Consider the following 10,796-nt stretch of genomic DNA (forward strand, 5'->3'; position numbering starts at 1 on the left):
TTGTGGGATTTGCAGTCCAAACTCTGTAGTTTATCCCGCTCATTCCGGGTGACAATTCAGTTTTCCCTCCAAATTTCTCCTTTGCTCTGTGCTAAGACCTGTATGTTAAAACAGTGCACCCCCAGCCACCATTTTGTGTTCACAAGCCAGTGAAACCAGCTCCCCTGCCTTCCCCCTATCCCCCAACAACAGCGATATTCTACAGCAGAGGGTGCTTCTGTGAGCTGTTTAAACTGTGTTTACTAGGGACTGTGCACTTCGTTTTTTGGCTAGGAGAGGGAGTAAAATGTTATTCTAACAGTATTGTTAGATTTCAAGTTAGTGAGGCCTTTACCTGCAGAAGTCCAAAATTAGGATTGAGCCTGTCTGTCTCCTAGGAGATTCTGAACAGGAGAAGCAGCTCCCCAGCCCCACCCCCAGGCCAGCAGACCATTGGCTATTCAGCTACCAGGCAACTCTGAGCCCTCCCCTCACATCTGCCCAGGCCCCTTAAGGCTTTGCCCGTTGCACCCCAAATCATTATCCTTCATCTTGTGTGTTGCAGCCTACGTGTGCCCCAGATTGCAGTGAGCAGATCCAGGAAGTGGGAAGGAGACAGACTAGTGCTGTCTCTTCCCCAAAACAAAAGTTGTTAAAAAACGATTTTCCCTTTCTGTGATTACTGTCTTTGCCTGTGATTGTTATAGTTTAAAATTGTAGTTTTAACATGCATGTGATTGCATATTTTATCACCTGTTTTGTGTTTTAAACTTGTGGTTTTCCCTGCCCATGATTGCTTCCATTTAACGTGTTGAATTGTGGGATTTGCAGTCCAAACTCTGTAGTTTATCCTGCTCATTCCGGGTGACAATTCAGTTTTCCCTCCAAATTTCTCCTTTGCTCTGTGCTAAGACCTGTATGTTAAAACAGTGCACCCCAGCCACCATTTTGTGTTCAGAAGCCAGTGATACCAGCCTCCCTACCTCCCCCCCCCACAACAGGGATATTCTACATCAGAGGGTGCTTCTTTGAGCTGTTTAAACTGTGTTTACTAGGGACTGTGCACTTCGTTTTTTGGCTAGGAGAGGGAGTAAAGTTTTATTCAAACAGTATTGTTAGATTTCAAATTAGCGAGGAATTTACCTGCAGAAGTCCAAAGTGGGGATTGAGCCTGTCTGTCTCTTAGGAGATTCTGAACAGGAGAAGCAGCTTCCAACTCCCTGGCCAGCAAACGTTGTCTGAGGTCGCTGGGACCTTATATGGTCTGCTAGTGGTTGGTACATGTGTACACTGATTGGTGGTTGTATCTGGTGTTTCGATTGGATTAGGGTTAGTGTCATCATTGGTTTGGTATTTGAGGGTTCTGATTGGTTACTTGGTCTGTGATTCAATCCATGTAGGGTTGGGACTAGGGCTAGGGTTAGGGTTAGGATTTCTTTTGGAAGTAGGGACTAGGGCTTCCTATGTTATTGGTTGTTGGGAGTAGGTTGGGACTAGGGCTAGGGTTAGACCTTTAATTGGAAGTAGCAATTAGGGCTTCCTGTGCCATTGGTTGCTTTTACTTGGGTTGGGACTACTGGTAGGGCTAGGGCCTCTGTTGGACGTAGAGATCAGGGGTTTTTAACTGATTGGGTGCTTGGACCAGGGCTAAGATTGGCTGTAATATCCTGGTGTCCTATTGGTTCTAGATTTTAGGGCCAGTGTTGTGATTGGATAGTGTTAGGGCTAGGGTTCCCATTGGCTGAAGGGGTCACCTGATTTCTAGGGCTATATAAGGTCAGGGTTAGGGCGTCTCAAGGCTAAGGGCAGAGAGGGCAAGGGCAGTTGCCTGTTTAAGCCTGTTAAGGGCAGAGAGGGCAAGGGCAGTTGCCTGTTTGAGCCAGTTCGAGACGGACCAGGGCTAGGGCCAGAATGTTGTCCATGTTCCCATTTAGCAATACCCAGCCCACACCATCCACATCCACAAACGTATGGTACTTATGGATCTATATATTTATCACCTTCTTCTAATTTAGCATTTCCAATGCACTACCCTATTTCTCAGCATATACTACGCTCAATATATCTTCTAGCTCACCCTTCTGACTCATTTCAAACTTCTTTCTAATACTCTTTCCAATGCACTACCCTATCTCTCATCCTATCAATATATCCTCTACATCCACTCTCATTTATCCGAAACCCCATACCACTACTATGATCCCCAAATAACCCTTTCTAGACTCTCTCCTACTCTACCCCTCCTTGCATCATCTGACACCTCTTTTACTATACCGATCCCCTAAAACAAACCTTTCTAAACTCTTCCCTCTAACTCCTGCCCTCCAAAAGTCATTTTTACTCATCCAAAAGCCTCCACCTACTTCTATAAAAAAGAAAAAAAAAAGAAAACATCTTTCACTCTTTTGTCCCTCCACTATCCTTTTCAATCAAAATTAACAGACTAACATGTTAACTTCTCAAATTCCATATTCAATTATACTAATTCACCACTAATCCTTTATGGGTTCCGGAGTGGCGTGCTACTCGCCAGAATAGCGCTTCAACACCCATCAGGGGTAACAAGTGCTATATGAATGCAAACCTTTCTGCCCCTTTTATCCCTCCGCTATCCTTCTCACTCCAAATAACTGACTGATATCCACTACTGAAAGTACTTCATATTTCACCATATTAATTCACCACTAATCCTTTATGGGCTTCCTGAATAGCGTGCGTCAAAACATCCCATCAGGGGTAACAAGCGCTATATACGTACAAACCTTTTTCCTCCTCTATCCTTCTGCTACCATTCCAAATCCAAATAACTGACTAACCTATTCACCACTTAAAATATACTTGCATGTTTCACTTTACTAATTCAACACTAATCCTCTATGGGTCCCGGAGTAGCGTGCTACTCGACAAAAAAGCGCTTCGAAGCCTCATCAGGGGTAGTAAGCGCTATATAAATGCAATTACAATACAATACAATGGCATCCATTCATTCTGAAAGGTGCAAATTGGTGAGGTAAATGAGTCCGGGGTCTTGCATCAGGATGAAGTTCCCCCTGATGATAGGCGGAAGCCAGATCGAGTTTGGAGAACACATTGCTACCGCGGTACATGCAAACACATCATTCATCTTAGGCAAGGGACGTGAATCCACCCTTTTTTCCTTAGTAAGAGATCTAAGGTCGACACAAACACTTAATTATTCTCACCCCTCGCGTGCCATTACTAAGGGAGAAAGCTACAGTGATGATTCAGCTGGCTCGATGATGCCCTTTTCACACAAATTCCTGAGTTCTTTTCGAGATCCTCCCTGACATTAAGGGTACTCCTCTTAACTTGTGCTTTACAGGCAATGCCCCATCCTTCACCCTGATTTTATGCTTGAACCCTTGAATTCTGCCAAAATCATCACTAAAAACAGCTGAGAAATTCTGACTCCATTCCAGAGCCACATCATCGCATTCAACAAAGACCTGTTCCTTGGCCCCAGGCTTCAAAATCATACCGCACCGTCCTTGATTAAACCATCCAAGAAAGTTGACATCCTTTATTGCCACATATATTTTCCCTTTGATCCTCCTCCCTTTGAACTCCAATACACCTCCATAAAACCAAAGTGCAATCTTGTGCCATTCGTACGAAACAGGATCGGTCCGGTGGCAAAAAAGATCTATCCCCCAAGTTTCCGTGGAAAGATGGTGTGTAATCATGGTAATTCGTGTGCCAGACTCCACTAGAAGTTTCAAGATCTTGTTCCCCACTCAAATGTCAACCATAGGATTAACAGACATAGAAGGATCCCTGTGGGACTTGACCCTTTTCACAGAAATGTTTTGCTTTTTGCTTCCCCTAATTTAGGATGTCCCCCCTTTATAATGTAATTGTATAGGCCCTGCGAGGTTGTAATGCCCTGTGTATTGTTAAAATCAATGTTAGGTACAGGTGCTCTACCTTCAACATGGCTGCCATAGGCCCCTGTTACTGCAGTGTGGTCTTGTTAAGGCGCATTCTAGTTGCCAGGAGCTGGCAGGGACTCCAAACAATGTTGCCATTCCAGCCTGCCTTGCCTGCCAACAGTTAGAGTAGGGAAGCTCCTGGCACCTTCTAGAATAAGGGCGGAGCTTAGTTTTGCCGCCTTAGAGGGTAGTCACCTGACCTGGGCCTATATAAGGAAAGGGAGGGAAACGTTCCAGTCAGTTGGGGCATCACTGACCTGGGGAACCCACGCAGGAGTTTTAGGCGGGAGGGCCTAGTTAGGAACCTATGCTACTGGGAGTGACAGGATTTAGGTGCTGCCTCTTAAGCTGGGTGAGGTGTCCTAGACTAGCCCCCTGATCTAGCCCAGTGGTAGGGAACCCCAGGGACCATCTACAGTGACCTGCAGAGGAAGCCTGCCTGCAGTCCCCAACTCAACCCCCCTTCAAGTAACAAGGGACTGATATTTACAAGGGCGCAAAAACCATCAACCGCCAAGAAACAGAAGACCTTCAAGTTACCACAGGACTGCTGGGGATCAACCAGGTACTGGACTGTGCTGCACCTGTGCCCCCCTGCCTTCACCTGGGTCCCTGTGCTATTCTGCCACTGTTGTGTGGCCTGTCCTGAGGCAAGTGTCTCCTGAAGTGAATGCTAAGCGCTCCTCCTTCATAGCGCTAGCCCTGAACTGCCAAGCCTGTCTAAAGCTGAGCTGTACTGCTCTACAGCGCTCCCTTGCCATGCCCCTGTGGAGCGCTGACTGAAACTGTCCCCCAAGCGCTATATTGCCCAAGCGCTGTGTGTGTGCCTGGAAGCGCTGTCTCACGAGGCGCTACCTTCATCCCCACTTACCACCGCAGCCCTTGAGGAGCGCCATTGTGAAGAGCTGTAATTTGCCCCCGGCGGCGCTCGGTGCCTGGAGAGGGCCGCCGCCGCATTGCTGAGGGTCGTAATCACCACCGCGACCCGGGAGCCTTCTGAGGGCCTGCCAGCTCCGACGCGGTCAGGCGCCGAGTTGCTGAGGCCCCCACTGCTGCCAGTGTCATCCCCGGCGGTCCTCGATGCCAGGAGAGGACCACCACCGTGTACCGTGGGCCGCGCTGGGCCCGGAAGAGTGAGCCAGGAGTAAACAATCCCCCTCGGCGGCCCCCGGTGTGAGGAGAGGGCCGCCGCTACCTCAGGGAGGGCCGCGCTAGGCCCGGTGAAGCCGCTGTCCAGCACCACGTGACGGGGGGCGCCGGCCGCGTCACCGGCCCCGCCCCCGTCCAGCGCCGCGCAGCGATTGGCTGCTGCGGCCGCGCCCACCGTGCTTGCTCCGCGATTGGAGGCAGAGGTTGTGCCTCCCCTATCGCCGCCCGCTGATTGGTCCCCGGGCCGCAGGAAGGCCCGGGAACAGCCTGCCAGCACCCGAGGGCTCTCTGAGGAGAGAGCGAGAGCCCGGGAACAGCCGACTGAGTCGCCGGAGGGCCCGCGAGAGTGCCAGGGCCCCCCCCCCCACCAGCCGGAGCAAGAGCGAGAGCCCGGGAACAGCCGACTGAGTCGCCGGAGGGCCCGCGAGAGTGCCAGGGCCCCCCCCACCAGCCGGAGCAAGCCCCCAAGGGGCCAAAGGAGATTCTCCAGGCCGCGTGAGGCCTCCAGGAGGACCGGAGTCCTTCCCTCACCCTGAAATCTGCGCAAGGGCCCCGGAAGGGCCGAAGAATTAAGGTACTCCTAGGGGAGGTGGGCGGGAGGCCGGAGAAGGCCCCAAGTTCGCCCCTCCCCGGGGAAAAGTTGAAGTTGGGCCCCTTTGGCCCTCATTACCCACCGAAGGGCTGGGGTTGGGCCAGAACATGTACTAAGGCCATTGGGAACCCCCCCTCAACTGGGCAGAGGCCCGATTTGACTGGTGAGCCCTAAAGAGTTAACCCCTGACAAAGGGAATGTGACTGCTTGTTGCCTGAGGCCTGACTCATCTTTTCCATAGTGAATGCTCATTTAGGCCTTAGGTAGGGCTAAGTCTGGGTTAATGTAATGCTCCTTTTAGCCTGATGCATAGTTTATCCGGGCTTAAGGAGATGTTTCTATATACATAAGGACAGGTTTTATAGGTGCCTGTTAAAATGTTTTACTTCTGTGGATAACAGGGTTTATCTTGTATGAAATGTTTATCCCTGCTCCGAGAAGTGGTTTCATCCCCTGCCACTACAGTGATCTGCTGGTGCTTACCAGATGAAAGGTTTTATTCCTAGTGGATGTAATGTTTATCTTTACCTCAGGAAAGGTTTTATTCCTGGTTATGAACATGCGGATGCCTGACCTGATGAAATGTTGATGCCGGTCTGTTTGCATTGGCCTGCCTATCTTACTTAAAGAAATGTTTTGCTTATGCCGAGGAAAAGTTTCATATGCATGAGCCAATTTTATATGTCTCCTGAAATGCTCTACCTAAGGTCAATGGAATGTTTTACCCTTGCGTAAACAAATGTTTAAATCTTAGCCTTAGGCATGGCTTAACCTGGCTACTGAAGCCATTCACTCCAGCTAATTAAATATTTTACTCCTGTCTAGGGTAGGGGTTCCCGAAGGCCTACGGTGATATGGGAAATCTTCTATTCCTATTAACAGGACGGTTAATTGACTGTCGTTGTAATGCATTCCTTGCAGGGGCGGGCTTCATGAAATGTTTATCCTATCCAAGGAACAGTTGCCCAGATGCCTAAAAGTGCTATGCTGCAGGGGTTGTTTATTAATGAAATACTTTACCCAAGCTGGAGGCAATGTGTCAATTTGCCTGCAGACATACTGGTTGATACCTACTGGAATGTTTACTGTTGTGTAGGGAAACGCTATTTTCTTTCCTGACAAGGTTATTGCGATATGCTGTGGTGATTAAAGAATCACACCCTTTACTCCTGTAGGCAAACGATTATTAAGAGGTGCTGCAGTGATGATGAAAGGGTCATGTTTACCCTATGGGGTGATCCCTCTGATTGATGACATGTTTATTGTGCATGAAATGTTCTACATTTAATGAACTGTTCTATCCTCATTTAGTGCCCTGCTGATTCCTGCTGAAGGATATGTTTTAATCCCGCCAAGGAGTTTAAGTAAAGTTCACCCTTGCTTGGTGAAAAGTTAATTGTTTTGCCTACTGAACAGGTTACTTACCTGACATGCTCATCCTTGCCTGATGAGCTGGTTGTCCAAGCTAAGTCTTCTATGAAATGTTTACTGCGACATGCTATACTGATTATTGAACTGCTCCCTTTTCTCCCCTCCAATGAAATGCTTTAATGACTAAGTGATACTGTGATTTTCCACTCCTGAACCTTAATCTTACATAAAAGTTATTTGATTTTTAATCAAACACACTGGAGTGGCGTCAGTCATTGCGTGCCTTTTATTGTCTCAGGGAGTGTGTGCTGTGTAGTCACTTAACACATAAGCTTTCGGGTGCCTACCTGCTCGTGCCAGGCTACCCCTGGAGAACTGGCGACCCCAGTTCCTACAATCCCCCACCCTGTGTTCCTCCCCTTGTATCACTTGATACTTGGGTGTTAGAGCATTCGTCACCAACCACAAGTACTAGATCATGTATTCTCTCTATCTTCGAATCAGACTCTACATCTGACTCAACCACACACGCATCTGAATTTTAGTTGAAAGGGTTTTTTATAGGCAAACTTTCACACAATGGCCAACTCTTTTACAAAAACTGCATGTGACGTTGGCTGTGTGACTTCTACTCCCCTTGGAATGTGGGGCATTGCAGCAACAGAAACAAGAGTTAGTATTCACAGTGAATGAAATCTCCCTTGTCGCAAGTCTTGAACCTCCCATTTTTCTACTGTGGTTGGTAATTTGACATGACTTCCCTGTATTTAAGACATTAACTGCCTCAATGTTTTTTTTTACCCAGCTCCCTTACTAAAATTTGCACATTTTCTATGCTTTTTGTTACTTTGATGGACTCATCCAGTGACGGGCTACCCATAGACAATTGTCAAACTGACACTCAGAAATCAACCTACGTAGCACAGAAACAGAACGGTCAAAATCCTCTTCAGCACCTTGCTTTCGTTTGAAGAATTTGTGCCTTAATAACATCAAGCTAGATTGTCAAACCTTGCTTTGAGTTCTTTTACTGCCTCCAAGTATTTATCCAGACCTTCTGGCTCATCCTGCGGTAATTCCTATAAGTGTTTGAAAATAAACCTACACTCGGACCAAGACAGTGGACAAGTAAACACTTTTTCCTTTCAGCTCTGAATCTTGAGACTCCTATTGCCCCTAAATATGTTTCAAAGTCGTTGAACCACACTCCCCTGCTGACCAGAGGTTCACCTGGTGTATTCATGAACAAGGGATGAGGTGGGGCTGCCTCCATAGCGAACAGTGAATAGAATACTTATACCAATGACCCCAGTGGAGGCACACATAATAATGCCCTTATCACATACAGCTCCACTGAGAAACAAAATTGTAAGCTGGTGTTGAAAGGAATAGTGTTCACATGAGGGGAAAACAAATAACTAGCAAACGGTAGACAGGTGTTATTAATAGTGAATTACCTGACCCAACATTTATTTTATTTATTTATTTATTTTGAAAGTTTTATATAGCGCGAACAAGATCTTTGCAGATATCAGAGCGCTTTACATAGAGGGGTACATTAGGGAACATAGTCAAACCAATAAATCAGAGGAGCTTACAGTACAAATAAATGAGGGCAAAGCCAATCATGTAAATCAGTAAATCAATAATACAAGTAATGCAAATATGCAGCAGTATCAGACAAGTAATACAGTTCTGTGCATAATCTTAAGGAGACCGAATTAATAGTTCAGGTGTATTTTGCCATGAGGATCACTTTCACTTCTGTCTTAAAGAGTGTAGTGGAAGAGATGAGCCTAGTTTCGGGGGGGAGTGAGTTCTAGATTCTGGGTGGCATTCCTGAGAAGGAGCGTTTATATGTTTTTTCCTTTCGGAATCTGCGGGGTTTCAGCAGAAGATTGTTTGTGCCTCTAGTGTTTCTAGCGCCGCCAGAGATTGTCAACTTCTGAGTGAGGTAGCCGGGAGAGTTCAGGTGTACCGCCTTATGGGTCATGCAGGCCATTTTCAGATGTATAACATGCCAAACATATCCAATAAAAAAAATCCTGCAGTAGTACTTGTAGAATTAACAGAACAGGTGGTTTGCATATTACCAAAAGAGCACACACCTAAAAATAAATCACAGTGCACGTGTGTGCGTACCACCGGGTTAAAGTTAGCTTTGGAAAAGTTGTGTGCATCAACGAAAGCGAATGCAAAAACAACAGTTGATGGACAGAATGCAGAACAATGTCATACATTCACCCCAGTACAGAGATCTGGGCCTAAATCCATTGTTTTTTTGCTCACCACATCACCCCAGTTCAGACATGGCCATATGCAAATAAGCCTTGACCCTGTGCCTCATGGGAACAGTCCATCCCGAACTGCCAAGCCTTGTCTTCCCTGGACCGGAATCAAGCATCCTAGGACCGGTTTCTGGCTATCAGCCGTCTTCAGGCAGGATAGCTTGACTCCAGTGGTGTGGAGAGCACGGGACTCGCGTCTGAGCATACCCGTGCCACTAGGGGTGACAAATGCAAAAATAAAAGTTGAAGGACAGAATGCAGAACAATGTCATACATTCACCCCAGTACAGAGATCTGGGCCTAAATCCATTGTTTTCTTGCTCACCACACCACCCAGTTCAGACATGGCCATATGCAAATCAGCCTTGACCCTGTGCCTCATGGGAACAGTCCAGCCCGAACTGCCAAGTCATGTATTCCCTGGACCGGAATCAAGCATCCTAGGACCGGTTTCTGGCTATCAGCCGTCTTCAGCCAGGATAGCTTGACTCCAGTGGCGTGGGGAGCAAGGGACTCACGTCTGAACATACCCGTCCCACTCGGGGTGACAAATGCAAAAACAACAGTTGATGGACAGAATGCAGAACAATGTCATACATTCCCCCCCAGTACAGAGATCTGGGCCTAAATCCATCATTTTTTTCCTCACCACCCCAGTTCAGACATGGCCATACGCAAATCAGCCTTGACCCTGTGCCTCATGGGAACAGTCCAGCCCAAACTGCCAAGCCATGTCTTCGCTGGACCGGAATCAAGCATCCTAGGACCGGTTTCTGGCTATCAGCTGTCTTCAGCCGGGATAGCTTGACTCCAGTGGCGTAGAGAGCACGGGACTCACGTCTGAGCATACCCGTCCCACTCGGGTGACAAATGCAAAAACAACAGTTGATGGACAGAATGCAGAACAATGTCATACATTCACCCCAGTACAGAGATCTGGGTCTAAATCCATTGTTTTTTTGCTCACCACACCACCCCAGTTCAGACATGGCCATACGCAAATCAGCCTTGACCCTGTGCCTCATGGGAACAGTCCACCCCAAACTGCCAAGCCATGTCTTCGCTGGACCGGAATCAAGCATCCTAGGACCGGTTTCTGGCTATCAGCTGTCTTCAGCCGGGATAGCTTGACTCCAGTGGCGTAGAGAGCACGGGACTCACGTCTGAGCATACCCGTCCCACTCGGGTGACAAATGCAAAAACAACAGTTGATGGACAGAATGCAGAACAATGTCATACATTCACCCCAGTACAGAGATCTGGGTCTAAATCCATCGTTTTTTTGCTCACCACACCACCCCAGTTCGGACATGGCCATATGCAAATCAGCCTTGACCCTGTGCCTCATGGGAACAGTCCAGCTTGAACTGCAAAGCCATGTCTTCCCTGGACCGGAATCAAGCATCCTAGGACCAGTTTCTGGCTATCAGCGTCTTCAGCCAGGATAGCTTGACTCCAGTGACGTGG

Source organism: Lissotriton helveticus, chromosome 1_2 (genome assembly GCF_964261635.1).
Source record: "Lissotriton helveticus chromosome 1_2, aLisHel1.1, whole genome shotgun sequence".
NCBI lineage: Eukaryota > Metazoa > Chordata > Amphibia > Caudata > Salamandridae > Lissotriton > Lissotriton helveticus.